The sequence below is a fragment of the Podarcis liolepis genome (genome assembly GCF_965112155.1).
Source record: "Podarcis liolepis genome assembly, chromosome: 7".
NCBI classification, from domain to species: Eukaryota; Metazoa; Chordata; class Lepidosauria; order Squamata; family Lacertidae; genus Podarcis; species Podarcis liolepis.
The window spans coordinates 77,002,795-77,023,971 of record NC_139561.1 but is presented as its reverse complement, the minus strand read 5'-3'; positions in this window follow the sequence as shown (position 1 = coordinate 77,023,971).

Sequence of the window (21,177 nt, the reverse complement as noted above, 5' to 3'; positions counted from 1 at the left end):
CAGACAAACAGGAGCTGAGCAAATGCAGCAAACGCAGAAGGAGGTGTCTGAACAAGATCTTGAGGGTTTGCACTTCCCCTATCGCTGCCGCCGCCACACCGCTTTTTGCTCCCAAGCCCTCCAGCCAGGCCAGATCAGATTCCCTGGGAACCACAGAACTCTAGGCACCCCCGCTCCTTACCTAACTCTGCGGCGATCTTCCAGCCCAGAGCCTGATGGGGGAAATTCCTGAAAGGCCTTCAGTCCTGTTACACAACTGCACTGCGGCCAATTTTTTTTTTTTAACTGAGCCTGGGGGAGCTCAGGCGAACATTCGGGGTGTGTGCGGAGGGGCTGCGGGCCCAAACCCCGGGGGTGAGCCGGAATAACCAAAGGAGGCTGCTGGCATTTGCAGTACTTGCCTGTGGGGACCTGCAGTGGTGGATTAAGATCCCCTCTGAGGGTGAAGGATCCGCGAGGCCACGCACCAAAATTATGGGGCGCACAAGGGAGAGCATCGAAGGGCTCCGGATGCAACGGCAGTGCTCTCCGGGCATTAGCCCAGCTAACCCTTAAGCAGTTTGTGCCTTGGCATTCCTAGATCAGAGGAAGAAGCAGGATTTAGCGTTTGCTACGACCGCCACAGCACAAACTGTGCCCGGGCGCAATGTGGTCCAAGCATTTTGGCCCACCTATCGCCTCCTTTTTGTCTGGTACGGCAGAAGAACGGTCAACGTGGCCCTTGGGGCTGCAGTATCTACCTGGGCTTCACTACAGTAAAGATAAACCGGGGAACTCCAGGCATGATCCGCTTGCTTCTCTGCCTGCGGGACCCCCGTCCTCAAACAAAGCGCCGCCATTATGCTCCACCCTCGTCCCCCCTCGCTTGCCAAGCCAAGCCTCTCAGTGTCCCAACCCGATGAGGACGCCCCTCAATCTCAGCCCGCCGCCCCATAGCTATCCCGAAACAAAACTTTTTTTTCCTCTTCCCAAAATTGGCATACACAGGGGGAATAAAAAAGCAAAGTCTTTAGCACGACGCCTCACCCGGCTCGGGACGGGTTCGCCTCCAGGGACGCGGTCTTCGGGGTTCAAGCGGGGGGGAGTGCCCTGAGCTGGGGGACAAAAGCGAGAAAGGGTGCAGGTTACAGAGCGAAGGAGAAAGAAAATGGAGGGGTTTGGCTGGCACCGAGGGCGAGAGGGACGAGAGGCCGGGAACTCTGCCAGGGTGTGCCAAGCTGAGGTAGATCGTGCCTGAGGCTTGGAGCAGGGTGGGAGAGGAGATTGCAGAGGGTGCCGGGGCACAGTGGCCAAGGGGAGCTGGGGGTGCTTTGCTGGGAGAATGAGTGAGCGCTCAGTGCCAGTGGAGGGGGGAAGAGAAAGAGAGAAAGGAGGAGGGAGAGCGGGAGAGAGCAAAGGAGAGAGGGACGCTGGGAAAAAAAACAGAGCTCTGGGCCATGATCCAACAGCCATGGTTAACTCTCTCCTCCCACCCCGACTGACTCAGCCCAGCTCGGCAGGAACCTTCATGCCTTTGAGTAGGGGCACCCATGGCTGGCCTGGGGCCACCAGCCCCAAACCGAGACTCGGGGCTGCTCTCCACAGCTTCTTCTCCTTGCACACAGCCTCAGCCAAACAGAGCTAGCTCTTTCTGGTGCATTTCTTCTGTCCGAATCCAACTGCCCCTATGACCGGAAAAGGAGTCCATTTCCCCGGCTCGTTTAGGGGGTGCATAGACAGCGGCGGTTTGCAGACTTCCCAGACTTGGGGCACATATTTAACCCCAGGCTTGAACATGAAACCCATCTTATCTCACTGTCTCCCCACTCTCTTGGACTTTCTCCTGCTTCCATCCTCATGCAGCCCAGCCAGGACTCGCTGCACTAGCCGCCGAGGCACGAGTGACCAGCAGCGGCAGCCATTTTAGATTTCTCTCCCACCTCCTGCAGCTCTCTCCTCCCTCACCCCAAGCTGTTTCGTGCCCCTGCTTCTTTCCTGGCGATTGGAGCAAAGCAGAAAACAAGTAAGCGCTGCCGGCTCCAAGACTTTAGGAGCCCACAAGAAAGCTGTGTTTTCTGAGCTCCTCTTAACTCACAAGAGGTAGGATGCGCCAGTGGGGAATTCTCATACATGAGCTTGGCCCTGCTAGACTAAGTAACATAAGCAGCTGCCTTATTCGGAGCCAGACCATCAGTCGTTCTAGCTCAGTATCGTCTACACAGATTGCCAGAGGCTCTCCAGGTAGGCTGTGATTCCCAGCCCGACCTGGAGATGCTGGGAATTGAACCGACAGCCTTCTAAATGCCAGTCAGATGCTCTATCGCGGAGCTATGGCAGGATACAGCTTCTGGCAGTGGCTAACCAAATGCATCGGGGTAGCCCCTGGGTAGGGCAGGAACACAACGAGACTCCACTGCTGACTGCCCCCCAGCAACTGCTAATGCCTCCTGTCCACAAAGCCCCCTGCCCCAGCCATGCTGCCTTCGAATGTGGCAGCTTCATTCAGCCACTAAGGCTAATAGTCATCAATATGCCTCCCTCCCTCCATGAATAAGTCTAATTCTCTTTGAATGCCATTGAAGCTTGTGGCCGTCGCCGCATCCTGCGACAGTAAATGCTATATATTAATTATGCACACTGTTGTGTGCATGTGTGTGTCTATAAGGAGTACTTTTAAAAATTCGGTCCTGAATCTCATACCCTCCAACGTTTCTCTGATGAATCCAGGGACATCCTGTTTAATAACAGTACAGTCGTACCTTGGTTGTTGAACGCCTTGGTACTCGGACATTTTTGCTCCTGAACGCCACAAACCCAGAAGTGAGTGTTCCAGTTTGCAAACATTCTTCGGAAGCCGAACATCCGACGGGACTTCCGTGGCTTCCGATTGGCTGCAGGAGCTTCCTGCAGCCAATCAGAAGCTGCGCCTTGGTTTCTGAATGTTTTGGAAGTTGAACAGACTTCCGGAACGAATGCTGTTTGACTCCCAAGGTACCTCTGTATTAGTAGTCGTTTTATTACTTATATTCCGCCTATCTGACTGGGTTTCCGCAGCCCCTCTGGGCGGCTTCCAACATATATCAAAACATAATAAAACATTTAAATTTTTTTTTTAAAAAAACTTCCCCATTCAGGGCTGCCTTCAGATGTCTTCTAAAGGTTGCATAGTTACTTATCTCCTTGGGTCAGGAGTCACATAGCTCCATACCCTGCAACATCTCTCCAGTGAAAATAGGGACGTCCTAAGGAAAAGCGGGACATTCCGGGATTAAATCAGAAACCAGGATGGCTTCTGTAAATCTGGGAGTGTCCCTGGAAAATAGGGACACTTGGAAGGTCTGGAACATGGGCCAGCAAACTTTTTCAGCAGGGAAACGGTCCACTGTCCCTCAGACCTTGTCAGGGGCCAGACTATATTTTGGGAAAAATAATGAACGAATTCCTATGCCCCACAAATAACCCAGAGATGCATTTTCAATAAAAGGACACATTCTACTCATGTAAAAACACACTGATTCTCGGACCATCTGCAGGCCGGATTGAGAAGGCAATTGGGCCGCATCCAGCCCCCGGGCCTTAGGTTGCCTACCCCTGGTCTGGAATCTACCACCAGTCAAAGTGGTCCCATGTGTTATGAGAAAGACAGGGAGAAACATTTCCCTCTCCTCCACCTTATGCATAACTTGAAAACCTCACACCTGGTCTTCCTGGGTGCTCTGTAGAAGGTAAGGATCCTGGGCACTTTTGGGGGCTGTGGTCCCACTGGTCTTGGAGTTCCAGTCTCTCCTGATCTCACCATGCCCTGATTGCCATCTACTGCAACTCACTTCATGAAGATCACAATCCAATCGCTAGTCACAACCCCCAGGGTGTCACCAGTGGTTTATAGGGGCATCTTCAGAAGAGGATTGGGGCAGGATACCAGGGCACAGAGAGGGAAGGAGGGAGGGAGGACCAGCTGGACTCTTCCCTCTCCACCTCTCCGCCCCCCAAACCATCTACCACCAAATGCCCTGTGGGAAGGATCCCAATGACTTCTTTTGTTTCAATGTCGTTTGTTCTGATTTTACGGTGCTGCCTGTAAGCTGCGCCTTGGAAGGATTTGCATCCTGAAAGATGGGATATAAATAATTATAGCAAGTAAACAGCGGTCTCAGATGTGCTTACTTAGCATTCCCTAACTTCACAGCAAGCCATGCACATCCCCAAACAAATACCTCATCCGTCTACATGGCAGATACAGGAAATTGCAGATTATGCACTGGTGGCAGAGACAATGTAGAGCCACTGTTGCATGAAACCCTACCAAGCTACATTGGTCCTGCACTTCCAAGCGCTGTTTCCCACACGTCCTGTTTTACAGTAAAGCTCTTAGCACAGAGTGCAGGATGCTCCCATTTAGGCAAGTCAAGGCACTTCTTTCTTGCATAGGAAGAATCATTCTCCCGTTTGCATGCAGGGAAGTATTTCCTCCTCTATTGAGGCTGTTTGGTGCTAATTTTAAAGCCTTCTTATCTTTCTTCAATGGGAAACTTTGACATAAGGTACCAGAAAGAGGGTCCCTAAGAGCCAACAATGTCCCCATGAGTTGGATATGTGTTCAAATCCTAATTTAGCTGCATGCTCATGAAGCATCCTTGGGTAAGACAAATCCTTTTGGGTGCTCTCCCCTGAATACAATCTATACACCAGAGCCCATGCTTACTGCAAAATAGTGTGGGTCAGCTGCATACCAGTTGTATTCCAATACTCAACTGAGGTGTGGGATCCACATCGCAGAGCAGCATGACTGCCAGGCATGAGGGCAGAATCAGAGCCAGCAGCAGGTCATCCCATGATTAGGGATGTAAAAAGGCATTGTTTTTCATTCTCCCTTATATTCATTACAGCTCTGTTTCCGTCCCACTGCAGTTCACCCTCCACCAAAAACTACATTATTCATTTTGCTGCCCGCTGTGGCAAAATTACATTACGTATGCAATTTATGTAATTATGTAAATTATGTTGTCATTACGCTATTCCACCCCATTCATTTCGATGCAAAGGAAACACAATGCAAATGGTTCAACAGGGGATGTAATCAAGTATAGTGGTACCTCGGTTTAAGAACAGCCCTGTTTACAAACTATTCGGTATAAGAACTCCGCAAAACTGGAAGTAGTGTTCCGGTTAGCGAACTTTACCTCGGTCTACGAACAGAAGCTGAACGGTGGAAGGGCACAGGTAGCGGGAGGCCTCAGTAGGGAAAACACACCTCAGTTTAAGAATGGCTTTGGTTTAAGAACGGACTTCCAGAATGGATTAAGTTCGTAAACTGAGGTACCACTCTCTGTGTTGTTTGGGGACTGAAAGCAACAACAGCAGTGAATATTGATTGCATTTGCTGGAATAATTTCCGCTCCGGACATTATATTATATTATATTATTATTATTATTATTATTATTATTATTACAATTTATATACCACCCTTTATCAAACTATCTCAGGATGGTGTACAGCCTTTGAAACATGTTACAAAACATCAATGATAAAAACATGATAAAAAGCATACTTATAGACAGCCTAATAGTAAAATAATCATAAAAATAACAGTCCTCTCCCCCACATTTTTACAGTCCATACAGCGGAAGGCCTGGGTAAAGAGGAATGTTTTTGCCTGGTGTCTAAAGGCATGTAATGAGGGTGTCAGGTGAGCCACTCTGAGGAGAGCAGTCAGGGAGCCATGGGAAGAATAAGCAAACATTTGCAATTTTTTGTCTCAGTTTCCATTTTCATCAGAATTCTCCAAGACCCCTACAATATTCCTGATTTTATGAGCTTCAATACCATTCCTTTTTCAATTTTTATTTCAATGGAGCGGCAACGCCAGCAGCGGACACACACAGAATTTCTTAGTTTCCCCAATGTGGAAAGGGTTCTGCTATATTCCTGCAAATTCCCACGTAGCGCCCTTGGCATTTCGATTTTAATTGTTTTATTCAAGGCAAGTTTCCAGCTCTTGTGTTTGCATGAGAAGCTTGAACACGTGGCACGAACCCAGTGAATCTTGGGGCAAAGGAATAAACCAGAAAGAACAGACACATGTGGACTGATGCTGTGCAACTTAAACCTTTCTGTGCCAGGGCAGGAGGTACTTGTGGCTTCACTACACCCTCATTAGTTGTTGTGTTCTGGCATTGTCAATGAGAATACAGTTCAGCTGTTTAAAGAATGGGTAAGTCATTTCCCCACATCTTAAGGAGTTGTTCTATTATGGCTTCCGGTAATCATAAGTATTCCATTCTGAGTGGCGCTCCTCTGCAATCTGAACATGTCCATGCTTCACCACTTCCTCAGAAATGGATGCTACTGGCAACTCAGGGGTAGACCACATGCTTCTGTGTGCATCGTATCCCAAGTTAAGTCTCTGGTTTACAAGGAACGCAAGCACCAGGGATATAAGAAGGAGCATGATATGAAGCCTCAGAGAGCTACTGCCAGTCAGAGACAATGCCAGGCAAGTTGGACAAGCCTGCTGACAAACACAAAGCAGCGTTGCGTGTTTGCATGCATTAGAAGATGTGTGCAGGATGCATGCCTGCAGTTCATCCAAATGCTGTTAGGACCAGGTGGTTGTTTGGGCAGCTGAACTGTGGGTGGCCATATTTACAGAGTGTTGAGTCAAACTGAAAGGAAGTGCCCATGTGGGCACTGTGGAAATATACCTGGGAGTAGAATGACCTGCGACAGCCATTGCAAGCAGATATCCGGCCCGGAAACACACAGCCTCCTTGCCTTACAGGAAAGTTAGTGTGAGCGTAGAAAAAGTGAGAGACAACATTTCACGCAAAAGGTGCATACAGTGGTACCTCGGGTTAAGTACTTAATTGGTTCCGGAGGTCCGTTCTTAACCTGAAACTGTTCTTAACCTGAAGCACCACTTTAGCTAATGAGGCCTCCTGCTGCTGCCAGGCCGCCGGAGCACGATTTCTGTTCTTATCCTGAAGCAAAGTTCTTAACCTGAAGCACTATTTCTGGGTTAGCAGAGTCTGTAACCTGAAGCGTATGTAACCTGAAGCATATGTAACCCGAGGTACCACTGTACTGCCATAGCATGGAGTCTACACCATGGATTCAAATTGGTTAAACAGCCATTGCCTGCTCCTTGGGAGTCCTTTCCCAAACTGGTGCCCTCCTTGTGCTTTGGACCACATTTTCCATCACCCTTGATGGATGGTCCCTAGGGCTCATGGGAGTTGTAGTCCAAAACACCTGGTGGGTGTGAGCTTGGGGAAGGCTGCACTAAAGAACTCTGGGGACTGTAGTCACATGAAGGGGAGCTTGCCTTACTTCCCCGAACTACAATCCCCAGAATCCTTGGAGTGGAAGCCATAACTGGGAGAAAACCAATATACATCTGGAATGCAGATACGGCCCCCAAAGAAATATCTGCAAGGACTGGCACAGAGGATACAGCATTGGTTGTCATTCACAAGAATACTTTGTCCCTATAAAATACCACCACTGAGGAGAGGGGAGCTCTTTATTTGGCCCACAGAAATGTATGAACAGAAGGTGGCGCAAGCCCTATACAGAAGGGGATGGAAGCTATTCACCTCTCCTCGATCCAAGATAGGTATCTCTACTGGCCGATAGAGAACAGGGATGAGAGAACAACAATGCTGGGGTTCCTACAGTTTAGAAGGGTGAAACAGTTTAGGGGGTGCACAGCAGGAAGGGAACAAAGTGCTGGTGGAACATCATGGTGGGTTCCCAAATGGTGACGTGATACCCTCTTGTACACATGCGCAGGACATTTTATATCTGATCATTCCTGCTCACTGGCTATCCTGCCAGAGGATGGTGGGCAGTTGGAGGCCAAGAACATCTGCCGTGACGCAGGTTGGCCACCCCTGTTCTACACAATGTACAAAGTACGCAATGGTGCTAATTCAACCAGCAAGTGTCTTCTTCTTACCAGTTCCGACCTAAAGGGTTCAAATCTCGCCTTTAAAAAGGGGAGAAGGGCACACAGCTGCTTTTGCTGTCAATATCTGAGCAAGACCTCGAAGACCTTTCATTTAAAATGTTTTGTTTGGTTCTGGACAACCAGGAAACTAAATTTTCTGGAAGAAAAAAAGTGTGTGTGTGTGTGTTGTTGTTTTTAATAATGTTCTCATTATGGATAATAATAGGGGGTGGGAACACCTTCTCAGGATAATAATAATAATAATAATAATAATAATAATAATAATAATATTTGTACCCCACCCATCTGGCTGGGTTTCCCCAGCCACTCTGGGCGGCTTCCATAGAAACCAAAAATACACTAAAATATCACACATTAAAAACTTCCCTGAACAGGGAACATCTATGGCCTTGTTCTTCAGATACATACTTACCCTGACTGAAATTCCTGATTCCAAAAGTGGGGGAGTGGAGGTGCCCTAGACTCTAAGCTTCCTTTTAAGATTTTTTTTTTAAAAAGTTTCTAGCCCTTCTAGAATGAAAGATATTGAGCATCTTGTATATTTTTCCTGGTACTGAAGAATGCTCCCTGCTGCTACAGTAGCTGTGTGTGTTTGTAAAATCAATATTGTGTGATCTCCACAATCTGGACCAGCAGGACATAGCTGACTTCCCACGGTAAACACAAGAATGTCGGGTATGGCTGTCTCTAATTTTGCTTTACGCTACCCCCACGGTTGCAATTTTGCTACAGACACCCTCAGCATTCTCTCAAAATTCAAAATGTGCCCACTGGCCCAAAAGGGTTGGAGACCCCTGATCTTTGGGTAACATTCAGCTAAACCCTTGTGGTAACTGGGAGCCAGAGCAAAGATACCCACTGGAGCAACTGAGTGACTTTGCCACCCTCTCCCTCCCTAGAGCCAGTGTGGTGTAGTGGTTAAGAGCGGTAGACTCGTAATCTGGGGAACCGGGTTCGCGTCTCTGCTCCTCCACATGCAGCTGCTGGGTGATCTTGGGCCAGTCACACTTCTTTGAAGTCTCTCAGCCCCACTCACCTCACAGAGTGTTTGTTGTGGGGGAGGAAGGGAAAGGAGAATGTTAGCCGCTTTGAGACTCCTTCGGGTAGTGATAAAGCAGGATATCAAATCCAAACTCTTCACTGTCCCCCCTAGGTTGACGAAACCCATGGAACGAATTTGTGGGGTGCATGGGGGGGAGAAGAGAAGGGTCGGATCCCGTTAAGAGGGGGTTGTTCACTGGCGCAGAGCAATGCTTGGTGCTACGCTGCATACAAGCCTGTATCACATGCCAAGTTAGGAATGCAACCTTTGGCTGGGGTAAGTTTCCGAACTAGGCCACTGTTTGCCAGACATCTCCCTGCCTTTTCAAAAATGCACCAATCATTTCTCTCTTTGTAGCAGATGAGAAAGCCTGGCTTTTTCAAAATGGGAGGCAGCATTGACTATGACCGAGAAGTTCAACTGAGAAAAAAATCCCAGGTGCCTAGTTTCTAAGGCACTGAAATATGTGATGTTGTTGCCTAGGAATCTGAAATATTTTTCAACAGTCGTGCCTCAGATGCCAGTAGTTTCACGGGGCACAATCCAACAGTAACTTATTTTGAGCCAGTCCCGCTGAATTTAATGGAAGCACATCTGGGTCTATTTCCAAAGTAGCACACTTATTTAAAAGCGGCATATGCCCCAAAATCTCTTTAGACCAAGTCAGATATAAGGTTGGAAAATGAATGTTGAGATGGGTGCAAACAAGGACATTAGGCTACTTATATTGGGGAATTAGGGTACTTATATTGTAGATTAATTTATAATCATTTTAATTTGTTCTGAACTGAAAATTACGATTTGCTTTGTCACAGAATACACTAAACCCCTTATTATAGCCATTTACTTCAAGCCAAAATTTATGAAACCTGCAAGTGCAGGGAACCTCAAATTTAAATGACTTAAGCCAGCCTCCTAGCTGCAGAGTAAGACAAAATGAGGCTGTGGATTCTGAGAATGCACATATCCAAACACAGAAATTTCTCCACCGGTACCAATAATCTATCATAATTTCTCTTTCCCTGTAAATGCAAGCAGGTACTGCACTTTTTGTGATGACGCAAGGGCTTTCGTTCCATCCTACAGTTTCTTCAAGTTTGCTTCAGTAGCACATGCTGTCAGAAATATATTACAAGGGGATTGCACCTCCACACTTCAGCTCCACCTTTATGGTGGATCATAAATATACTATAGTCAGATACTGTGGCAATCTCTATCTCTGACATTTTTTCCGCACTTGGAAAAAGGAGGTCCAATTGAGACTGAATTGTTTCCAGAATGGGCACAGGCACTGCATGGCTTCAGGTCCATTCTAGAAACAGCATATAATTTGTGGGGAGATGACCAGAGGTCTCTAGGATAGAGGCAACTGATCCTTTGAGGGTATAAGGCAAGTTTTGGTGTGACCTGTGATATCCTTGAGTAGTGCTAGCCCACAAATGACATGCACAAAGGCATATTGTGCAGTGCAAGGCGAATTTCTTGCTCTGTTAAAACTTTTCATAGCAGTACAGCAGGTACAGGGACTGTATGGGTGTAGGATACAACTCTCATCTTTCTTGATACTTGGCAATGCTGACTGGGGCTGATGGGAGTTGGCCACAGGTTCCCTACCCCCTGTACAACTTAGTTCTACTTATCCTTCTCTGGTGGTTTATTTTTCCTGGTGCCACTGTAGCCCTGGCAAGGCCTGTGTATCCTGGCCCTTAACACTGCCATTGGCTCAGCTTCATAGAATCATAGAGCTGGAAGGGACCACCATTGAAAGATCTAGTCCAGTGTTTCCCAAACTTGGGACTACAAGTTCCATCACCTTTTACCACTGGTCCTGTTAGCTAGGGATGATGGGAGTTGTAGTCCAAAAAAGAGCTGGAGAACCAAGTTTGGGAAACCCTGATCTAGTCCAATCCCTGGCAATGCAGGAATCATTAGTCTAATGTTGGGCTCAAACCCATGGCCTTGAGATTGAGAGTTACGTGTTCTACCGATTTAGCTATCTACTGAAGTTGCAGAGATCTCCACCTCTCCACCCACTAAATATCCAGATTACTCTAAATCAGAGATAGGGAACAGCCTTCAGACATTGCTGGACTCCAACATCCATCAATCCCAACAAGCATGGCTGATGGTTAGAGATGATGGGAGCTGTAATCCATTTTAGCATTTTGGAAGGGACCGGGGCGGTTTAACATGAAAGTTAACACATCATAAAAAGTGTCAGACTTTATCAAAAAGACTCTGACTTTAGGAAAAGTGAAGAAATGCTTTACACCATCCTTCCTCCTGGCCACTGTTCCTCAGTTATGCCAGATACGCATTGCCAACAAAGAAGATTTGCATCACCAAAAAAAGAGAGGGCAATAATTTGCACAGAATTTGCATATGGCGATTTATATGTATAGATGTAATGAACAGAAACACATCTCAACAAAGCGGAGAAGACACCAGGTGACTTGTGTGCCTTCTCAATCTTCAGACCCGGTGCCGCTCATTGCTGATGCGCAAATTCAAGGCTCCTGTTCTCCCCTTTTATGGTCCCTTATCTTTAATCCCAACCTGGATTAGAGAGCCCTCAAACAGAGGTCACCTTCAAATAGAGGAACGTCCTCTGAGAGACCTTCAAAATAAAGGGCTCTCCTCTGCAACGCAGAACATATGGCCAGTGTATCTCTAACCGTTTTTGGCCTTCTTTTTAAATTCCTCGTTCACGTTATGCTTATCTGTCTCTTTGGCGATCTTCACTCTGGTTGAGTCACAGACCGATAGAGAAGCTGAAGGTCTTTTTTTTTAATTGAAAACCCTCAGCCAAAGGCAAAATTCTCAGTAATCTGCACCCCACCAAATGTTAAGTCTTCTTAAATATAAACCAATGATGCATTCACTGTTTGAGCTCAGCTGCGTGGACCAGTTTGATTACTGTACCTACCTGTGCCAAAGAGGTGATTCAGAAGGAGATAGAGAGGACTGAAGGCACACACGCTCCCCCAGAGGCATCCGCAAGATTATAAGAAAGCTTCCACACCAGAGTGTCTTAGTATTATGCAGTCATTGCTCTTCCGCAGTCAGATGGAAGTGAAATTAAAACTATGGTTCCACATACAAGCTACTTTTCCAACTAACACTAACTATTTGAACGTGTATTTCACATTTTTAAAACGTAGAGGTTTTATTCACAATCGCACAAATCCCATTCAATAAATAAATAAAGTAATATCCTGTAACACTTGTCCCTCCATAGTAGAAATGCATAATGGCACAGTATAGAGAAACATATGGTGCACTGCAGGTCTCTACTCCCATTCATCCTCATTTTCTTCTCATTTACAAAGACATGCGCACAAACTGCATCAACCTCCATGCATTTTGTTTCCTTTCAAAAACAGAAACTTTTGCACTTGTTTATCTACAACCAAATTGTAACACAGCAAGTGTTTTATTATACTTCTGCCCTGTGTGTATACACACTCTCTCTCTCTCTCACACAAGCACATTCACTCTATAAATTGGGAAGAATTATAATATATATGAATTTCACAGGTGGCAAGTACAAGTTGCTTAAGAGGCAGTGACAGTAGTAGGGGACCACATTGCAGAAAAGGTAATATAGGAGGCAGATCTGAAGCTAAAAAAGCAAGACTACATCTGGGAAAACATGGGAATGTAATGGTTTGGGAGCACCATTGCCTGGATTTTCCAGAATAACCGAGTGAGTGAACTGTGACAATTTCAGAGGAAACAGTTAGTGGAAGCAGCCTATGTTTCTGGCACAAGGTAGACCAACTTCTGTACCAAAAAGCAGATCAGTACGAAATAATGAGTTTAGGATATATTTGCATAACTCATCCTGCATCTCCTAGTCACAAAGGGCTATGAAAGATACAAAAGCCTTATGAGATTTCCAGTGGCGTAGCGTGGGGGGTGCAGGGGGGGCCGGCCGCACCGGGCGCAACATCTGGGGGTTAGGGTTAGGGGGCGCAAATCCATGGGTTAGGGGGCGCAAATCCACGGGTTAGGGGGCGCAAATCCACAGGTTAGGGGGCGCAAATTACTTGCCTTGCCCCGGGTGCTGACAACCCACGCTACGCCACTGGAGATTTCATCTCAAATTTCCATACATGTCAACTGTCCTTGCTTGCCAGAAACTGTCTATATTCTTTGCGACCACTCCTGGTAAATCACTATTCCTATTTTGCGCTGGGGGAGGAGGGGGCTTATTAAAGCTTTCTTAGCATTGGCTGCTAGAATTGCAGTTCTTCGACGTTTACGTTCCTCCCCAAAGTATCTAGAAGGTGCATTTCTGTGCACAGGATAAGTGATGGATGTATATTCACCCTTGCGCACATGCATAAAAATGCATGCACACGCTACAAAGAATACTGGAATTTTACATACTGCAGACAGTGACATATGCTTTGAGATTGTGATGGCGTATTATCAGATAATCAGGTCTCCCCCCACCAATATATCTGCAACCAAAAGAACAAAGAACATATTGATTCTAAACCGGCAAAGGACAGGCTACCTACTGCACAGTAAATGAATGCAGCAATGCAGAATGAATGATGGTCAAAAGCTGATCTCTGGTAGGAGAATAGGGGTGTCACAGGTCTATTTTCTTCTGTGCAGTGCTGGAGGGCATGAACTTTACTGGACATTGCCCACATACCTTGGGGCACACCTTCACAACCTCAGGGGCTAGTAACTTGCTTTTACTGTTAAATGGAAAACTGGGGTCCTTGGTATGCTGTCATTTATGCCCCCAGAAACAATTTCCGTGCTTGAAGGGGGTCACTGCAGGAACAGGGGATATACAAATTAACCTAATCCATCTATGGAATATTATAATGTGCAAGAAGCAGAAAAAGGGAGCAAGGAAATTCCTTCTAACTCAAGCAAACAAACCAATGCCAGAAAGAAATGGTAAAGCAAGCTAAGGTAAAAACTGCCAAAATAATCTTGCCTGCCGAAAAGTTCTTGCCCAACCCAATATATAGTGGTCAGTTGGACTCTGAGACTGAAGTATGACATACCCAGATACAATCAGAAGAGACAATATACAGGAGTTTTTCAGGCTCTTTAAAATGTCCACCCACAAGCTGGCAAGTGCTGCTGCTCTGATGCTCAACAGAAGTGTCCCTGATGAGACAGGTGCTTTCCGCCTCTGTGCTCCTAAAGGGAAGCTGGGAATGTAGTTTACACAGTTCTATCTTCATTCCCATCAACTGCCTAGAAAAGCAGGGGTCAGTGTGGATTGGAGACCCTGGACTTAATAGTCTCCAGGAGTCAAGCACGTTGCGCAAATGCGTCAGATCCCTAAACGAAGCACCATGCAGACATGCTCAAAAACTAATGTGCAGCATCCAAAATGCCATTGGTAATCACACCAACCTCTGATGCTTCAACAGAAGATAAAACCTAGTTGGTTGGAGGCAATAGCTATAGGGAACTATGGACATGGACCTTCCAGATTCTGGTCCTAGAAACAGGAAGGGATGGGGGAATAAACTGCAGATTGCTCAAGTTTTGGATTGGCAGGCGTGCGTGCTTTCAGCTAGGGCAAAAGACTCATTTCCACACTAGCAAGACTCCTACAAGTCACAGAACTGACTTGGAAGCATAGCAAGCTAGCACATTCCAGGTCAGACTATTTGTCCACCTAGTCCAGTACAGTATTATCTACTCTGATTGACAGCAGCTCCCAAGGCAGACAATCTTTCCTGCCACCTGCTAGCTGTTCCTTAAACTGTAAATGCCCAGGGATTGAACCTGGGAACTTCTGCATGCAATGTGCTCGACTGCTGAGCTACAGTCCCTGCTATACTGGATCAAACCAAGGCCCATTGTATCCAATATCTTGTTTCCAACGGTGGTCTACCATAAGGCTTCTGGGAGTTCTGCAGCAAGGTATGGGCCAATAGCCTTCCTTTCTTGTTCCGAACCAGTTACTGAGAGAGATATATATATATACTGTACCCTGTACAAATAGAGGCTCTATGAAGTTATCACAACTAATAGACACAAATAGAACAATTTTTCATACATTCACCTAATCCCTTTTAGAAAAGGTGTACAAACCACAGGTCCTCACCAACATGTCAAGGCAGCAAATTAACTTACTAGGGTGGGCATCCTGCCTTTCCCTTCCTGCACAGCCTAGGTCCTATATTTACTGGGATGTTATTACACCTCTGTGTTGCAGTGATAGACTGCTAAGTCAAATTATCCTCTTTTCTGCCAGTTTGGCTCCAAGACTTCCTTCTTCCTTCCTTATCGTTGGAGGAAGAGAGGACAACTCAGTAGGAGCAGCCATGCTCCTGAATTTGTCGTGTAGTCCTGAGCACGTTTACCTAGAAGAATATGTGAGTTCAATGAAGCCTAATGTTTAGGATTGCAGTTTTAGTTTGGAAGCCCCAAGTTTCTCTGGGGTCCAATTGAGGGCAGGGGGTGGGAACAGGTTACAAGTCAACCCAAGATGGGTCACACATGAGAGGGGCAATCACAGTATTCTTTCTATATGCATATATATTAGTAAGAGAAGCAGAAAGAGAGGATAAAGGTGGAGGACATGGGGAGAGATAAGGAGAAAGTGGACAGGGAAAAGAAAAGGGTAAGACGGGGGCAAACATACATAATGGAAAATGAATAGTGGGGCTATTGTAGCAGGCTGGGATTAAAGTTGGGTCCCAGACTGAAAGGTTGAAGACCACCGACAAAATAAAGAAACAAAGAAAGGCAAAGGCAATTGCGCAAGTGACTAGTTTTCCTTTTCTTTCCTTTTTTTAAAAGGGAACTCACAGACAGATGAATTTTGTTCAAAAACCATAGAGGAGCTCGGAGAGCTTTAAGCCTCCAAATGCTGACAAAGAGACAATGGGGCACTCAAATTAAAAAGGACAAAGAGCCAGGCATCTTCTCAAGACGGTCTCATCGATTGGTGAGCACACCCTTTTTTATCTCCATCAGCATTTCTCCCTCTGCTTGCAAGCCTCTCACCACCTTCCCAGACGGCATGCTTGGCTTTCAGGCAGCCTGTACATCTCCCATCCCAGCTGGATCTGGGTTGGGGTGAGAGACAATATCCTGGAGGGTAATGCTCAGCCCAGCTTTGCTCCTAGGTACTCACTAAGGGGTTGTTGCCAAGAGCATCTTTTACCAGCTCTGGGCACCCGGCCACTGCCAATACATATCTTGGGGCAGCAAGGGAGAAAAGGATAAAGACATTTGAACAAGGAGGAGATCTTTTAAGTGGCTGAAGGTGGTGGAGGAGTGAAGCCAACGGCTGGGATGTATCAGGAACCAGGATATGAAAACAGAGAGATAAGCCCTGAATTATCTAGCCCGGCAGTAAATAATGCCCCTCACCTTATGGAGGGTCCTTGACCCACAGGAAAAAATCACTGCGTAGGTGGGGAGATTGTGGGCAGAGGCAGCATCAAAACGAGGTGTTTGCAGTACTGCCAAATTACACAGCCTCTTCTCCCTCTGTGCCATCCCATCCCTTCCCTGCCTCACTATCTCTTGTTTGGGCGTACACCCACCCACCCACCCACACGCACACACCAGAAAGGAACGCAGTCCAGATAGCAAGAGTGGCCCACAGCTTCTGGAGAGCGGGATGATACTGAGGGCTGAATGCATTTGCCACAGGTCTAGACTCAGGAATACATAAGGAAAACGACTCCTCTCTTACAGGCCTCCTTGCATGCCAAGACCCCAGAAAGAGGAGGCACACAGGTTCCCAGGTCACAGGCTTCTCCACGATGATGAGATGTATTGCATTTCTATTTAAATTCTGGTAATTATTTTATGCAAATCTGTGCTCACTTGTCCCGTCCCCCCCGGCTTAGTGATGCATTTCCTCTCGTTTGGCAACCTGTAAATGGTTACCTGAACTGAAGCCCACCAGGCCAGCTTTGTCCTCGCCTTCCACTGACTTGTTCCACTTTTATTTCAGTCAGCTTTCGGAGGCTGAGCCAGCTTACTATTTACAGTTGATTTGTTGTTGTTGTTGTTATTATTATTATTAACAATTATAATTTTCAGCTTGGTAGATTTCAACAGGGGTGTTTGTTTGTTTGTTTGTTTGTTTGTGAATTGTAAGTAAAAAATCGTTAGAAAAAGGTTGAATGGCAAGTCACCACGAGGGACTCATAAATTCATACATCAGGATTTAAATGTTAAATAATTAAATAAATAAGCAAGTATTCACACCATCTTTGCAGTCAACCTTGCCTTCTGCAAAAAGGGACGCAGGTGGCGCTGTGGGTTAAACCACAGAGCCTAGGACTTGCCGATCAGAAGGTCGGCGGTTCGAATCCCCGCGATGGGGTGAGCTCCCGTTGCTCGGTCCCTGCTCCTGCCAACCTAGCAGTTCGAAAGCACATCAAAGTGCAAGTAGATAAATAGGTACCACTCTGGTGAGAAGGTAAACGGCGTTTCCGTGCGCTGCTCTGGTTCGCCAGAAGAGGCTTAGTCATGATGGCCACATGACCCGGAAGTTGTACGCCGGCTCCCTCGGCCAATAAAGCGACATGAGCGCCGCAACCCCAGAGTCGGCCACGACTGGACCTAATGGTCAGGGGTCCCTTTACTTTTACCTTGCCTTCTGCAGCAGTGGCTCATTATACCCACCAGTGGCAAAGGTATCCATTAAGGGCAGAAGCTAAAACTAGGGGATACTAGGTGAAATGTAGTTGCTAAGCAACCCCAAAGTTTCCCCTTCCCAACACCCCTTAGGTCAACGGGTAGGGAACCTCAAGCCTTTGGGCCAAATCCGGCTCCCTATTTGGCCCATGCGGCCATTCTCCCCAAATCACGTCCACCTGCCGTTCACCCCATGCATGACTGGATTGGCTGCTTGTGCATTATGATGTCAGATGATTGACAGGAGCATAGTCTCACCAACTGGTCAAAAATTGGCCCACAGGATGGAGAGAGATAAAGATCTGGCCAGCTATTCCTAAAAGGTCCCACACCCCTGCCTTAGGCTCAGCTAAAAAGCTAGCTGGGTCAGGATTACTGTGTTGGCTTTTCCTCAAAGGCAGCAATGGTAAGGGTGGCTGTTTCCTGTACTAACGTTGAAGGATGCTCTTATAAACACAGAAGCTTGCAGTCCCTTTCTTGCTTAGCGCCTGATTTAAATGGGATGCGTTACAAGGATTAAGGCAATTCAGCTCTCTCTGCAATGGACCAATGGTATACAAAACTCTTCCTCATACCAGGCTGCATTCACATTAACATAAGCCAACAGCATGCAGTCTTCTGGAAGGGGTTATTCAAAGGGGAGTGTGCCTTGCTCCCCTCCTCTTTGGTTTAAGAACCAAAGAATGCAACCCCATTCCTTCCGCTGTGAGACTAGGCAGACAGATGCACCCCAGAATTCTTATGAAGCAAACAGCCATGTGCTTCATGCCGGACAAAGGCACATTGGGAAGGAAAGGGCAGAGGGACTCTTCTTTCTCTTATCGTTTATAACGGTGGAGGAATCAAGGAGAAGACAACCAACCTTTCTTCTGCATCAAGGCGCCTGTATTTTTTAGAGCCATATGCAAGAAAAATGTTTTGGCAGATGCTGCTTCTCATATCGGAGTGGTGCACTGAAATTTCTCTCACTGTGCTAGAAGCTGAACGTTGGACGGTTCAGACAAACAAGAAGGACTTTTTCACAAAGTAAACGGTTAAACTGTGGAATTCCCTGTCACAAGAGGCCACCAGCTTGGGTGGCTTTTTAAAGGTGATGAGACAAAATTGTGGAGAACACCTCCCAATGGCTACTGGTCATATGCTACGTCCCCAGTTACTGGGGATTACAAGCAAGCCAGGGCTATTGTGCCCCCCTTCTGCATAGCTATTAAAAGGTACAGGGGCCCACAAAAAGATGCCCATTCTTGAGTTATAATATTCCTGCTTAAGAGAGGACTCTCTCCTTTTCCCTTCCTCACCTCTCAGGGCCTCTTGACAACCCTTTGAGCTCACGGCAGCTGCTGCTTATTGTCAATCTGTGGCTTCTACATGACCTCCCAACATTTGTTAAGAGTAAAAATAGGTACACTTAAAAAAAATTATATGCAGGGAGGAGGGGATAAAAGTGGTTCCATGAAGCCTGACAGCGGGCCCAACCCACCAGATAAAACCTGAAAATCATATTTTCAGATGTGCCCCTTCCCTTATGGTTAGAATAACAAATACTGTATATTGCATTTGGAGTCCCCCACAAATCCATGTTTGTTGGACGCGAATCTAGCTTCCCAAATTGTACAATATAACAGCAAAGTTGTAAGATCTACCAGGAAACTATCATCATCATCATCATCATGAAGTATTGTGGGATCCAGCTAAATGTAACTTATTAAGAGGTTAAAATACCACCCACATCTGCAGCTAGTATACACAGTGAGAAAATAAGATATGGCTGGAAGGGCATGCATCTAGTCCCCATGAATACTTCATCCTTTAGAAAACTCTGTAGTTAGAAGAACAAGGTGCCTGCCCCCCTTTTTTGGCTGTAGCAACAGCTGAAAAGCATGGTGGGTGGGAAATTGGATCTTTCAGGTTTGGTTTAAGTACGACACAAAAGAATAGGAAGGGCTTTTGGGGAGTGGGGGTTGGGGGTTGGCTTAGCGTCACAACAGCAGCCGTACCGGCAGTGCGGACGCAGGGGTGGTACAAAGCCATTAGAAAGGTGGTCTGGGGCTGAAGCAATTAAGCAACTTTGATGTTGCAAAGTCAGGGGTATTGGCAGCGGGGAGAGAGGGGTCACCGTGTTTTTTAAGCCGCAGGGGTTTGCAGCGGAAAAGCTAACTAGCAAAGTTTCTGGACGAGAGGACTCAATAGCAGACTGAATTGGGGCGAGCGGGTGGATTGGGGAGAGGTAGCGAAACCTGGGCCCGGAAGGGTTAAGGGGGGAGCAGAACTGTCAGGCTGAAGCCTGTGTTAGGCCTCGTTGCCATGGCGGCAGACTGTCTCGCTGGCACTCCCTGACCCCTGAAGGGGGATCTTGGGGAGGGGGAAAGAGGCTGAGACACAGACACTATGGGGCGGGGTTGGGGCAGAGTCCCAGGAGAATCAGTCTAGCACCTGATACAGACGTACAACAGTGCACACACACACACATGCATGTGCCGCGACATATCCGGGCTGAAGCACCACATGCACGGGGAGCAAACAGTCGGATCCAAGGTGCTGAGCCTCAAGCAGTGATTCGCCGCGATACAGAAGCACGGAGCACCACTGATGCAGACAAAGAGCGACGCAGCCATGTACATCACCCAGCTAATGCACAGCAGCAGATAAATTACAATGCCACAAGAATGCGCACAGGTGAAACTGAATGCATGCGCCAAACGCGCGGGGGGGGAGCGGAGGGGGACGCGACAAAGAGAAAACAGCAAAGCAAGTGCACAGCGGTGACCCTCGTGCACGCACCAGACTGCAGTGTCACGGTACCCACAGAGGCGTGTGCCCACAAATACATGCGCACACATTTAACACACACACACCCGAGACAACTACGCAAAGCCACACAGTTTCGGAGGCTGATCACCGCACAAAGGCTATGGGACAGTCTGAGGGCTAAGGAGTCTGGCCACGGAAGTCAAGAAAGCAAAGGATACCGACTTGGTTAGGGAGCAAGACAATGCACAATGCTGACCAACAACCCAGGAGGCCAACACAATGCAGGGACCCCCTGGGAGACACGGCACCCCATACATTTGAAATCCATGACAGACAGAAATCCCAGAACCTCTCTAACAGGGTTTATGCCCCCACACCTGATTTTTGATCAAAGATGATAATCCTGCCACCTTAAAATATTTCACTGCCGCCAACCCCCCAACCCCCGGCCTTTGCTTCACTTAAAACGAGCCTTTTTATCACCTGAGTAATTTGCTGCACTGCCACTCAGCTTTCTCCTACCCCATATTCCAATATTTTGTCATCCTCTAGGCAAGATGGAACCAGCCTGGAGAAACCATTCTAGGGAACCTGTATACGATCCACATTCTGATCTCTCAGCCACCCCCAAGTATCCTGAGACAGTTTGTCAGTAGGATATTTGGGACTTCAAATGGTTTTAAAATGCTCTCCATATTCGCTACATGAGGCGCCCTGTTGGGCTGGCCTTGCTTAAAACACAGGCGCACACTGAAACCGCCATCTTAGCTGTCCCCTAGGATTAGCCATGGA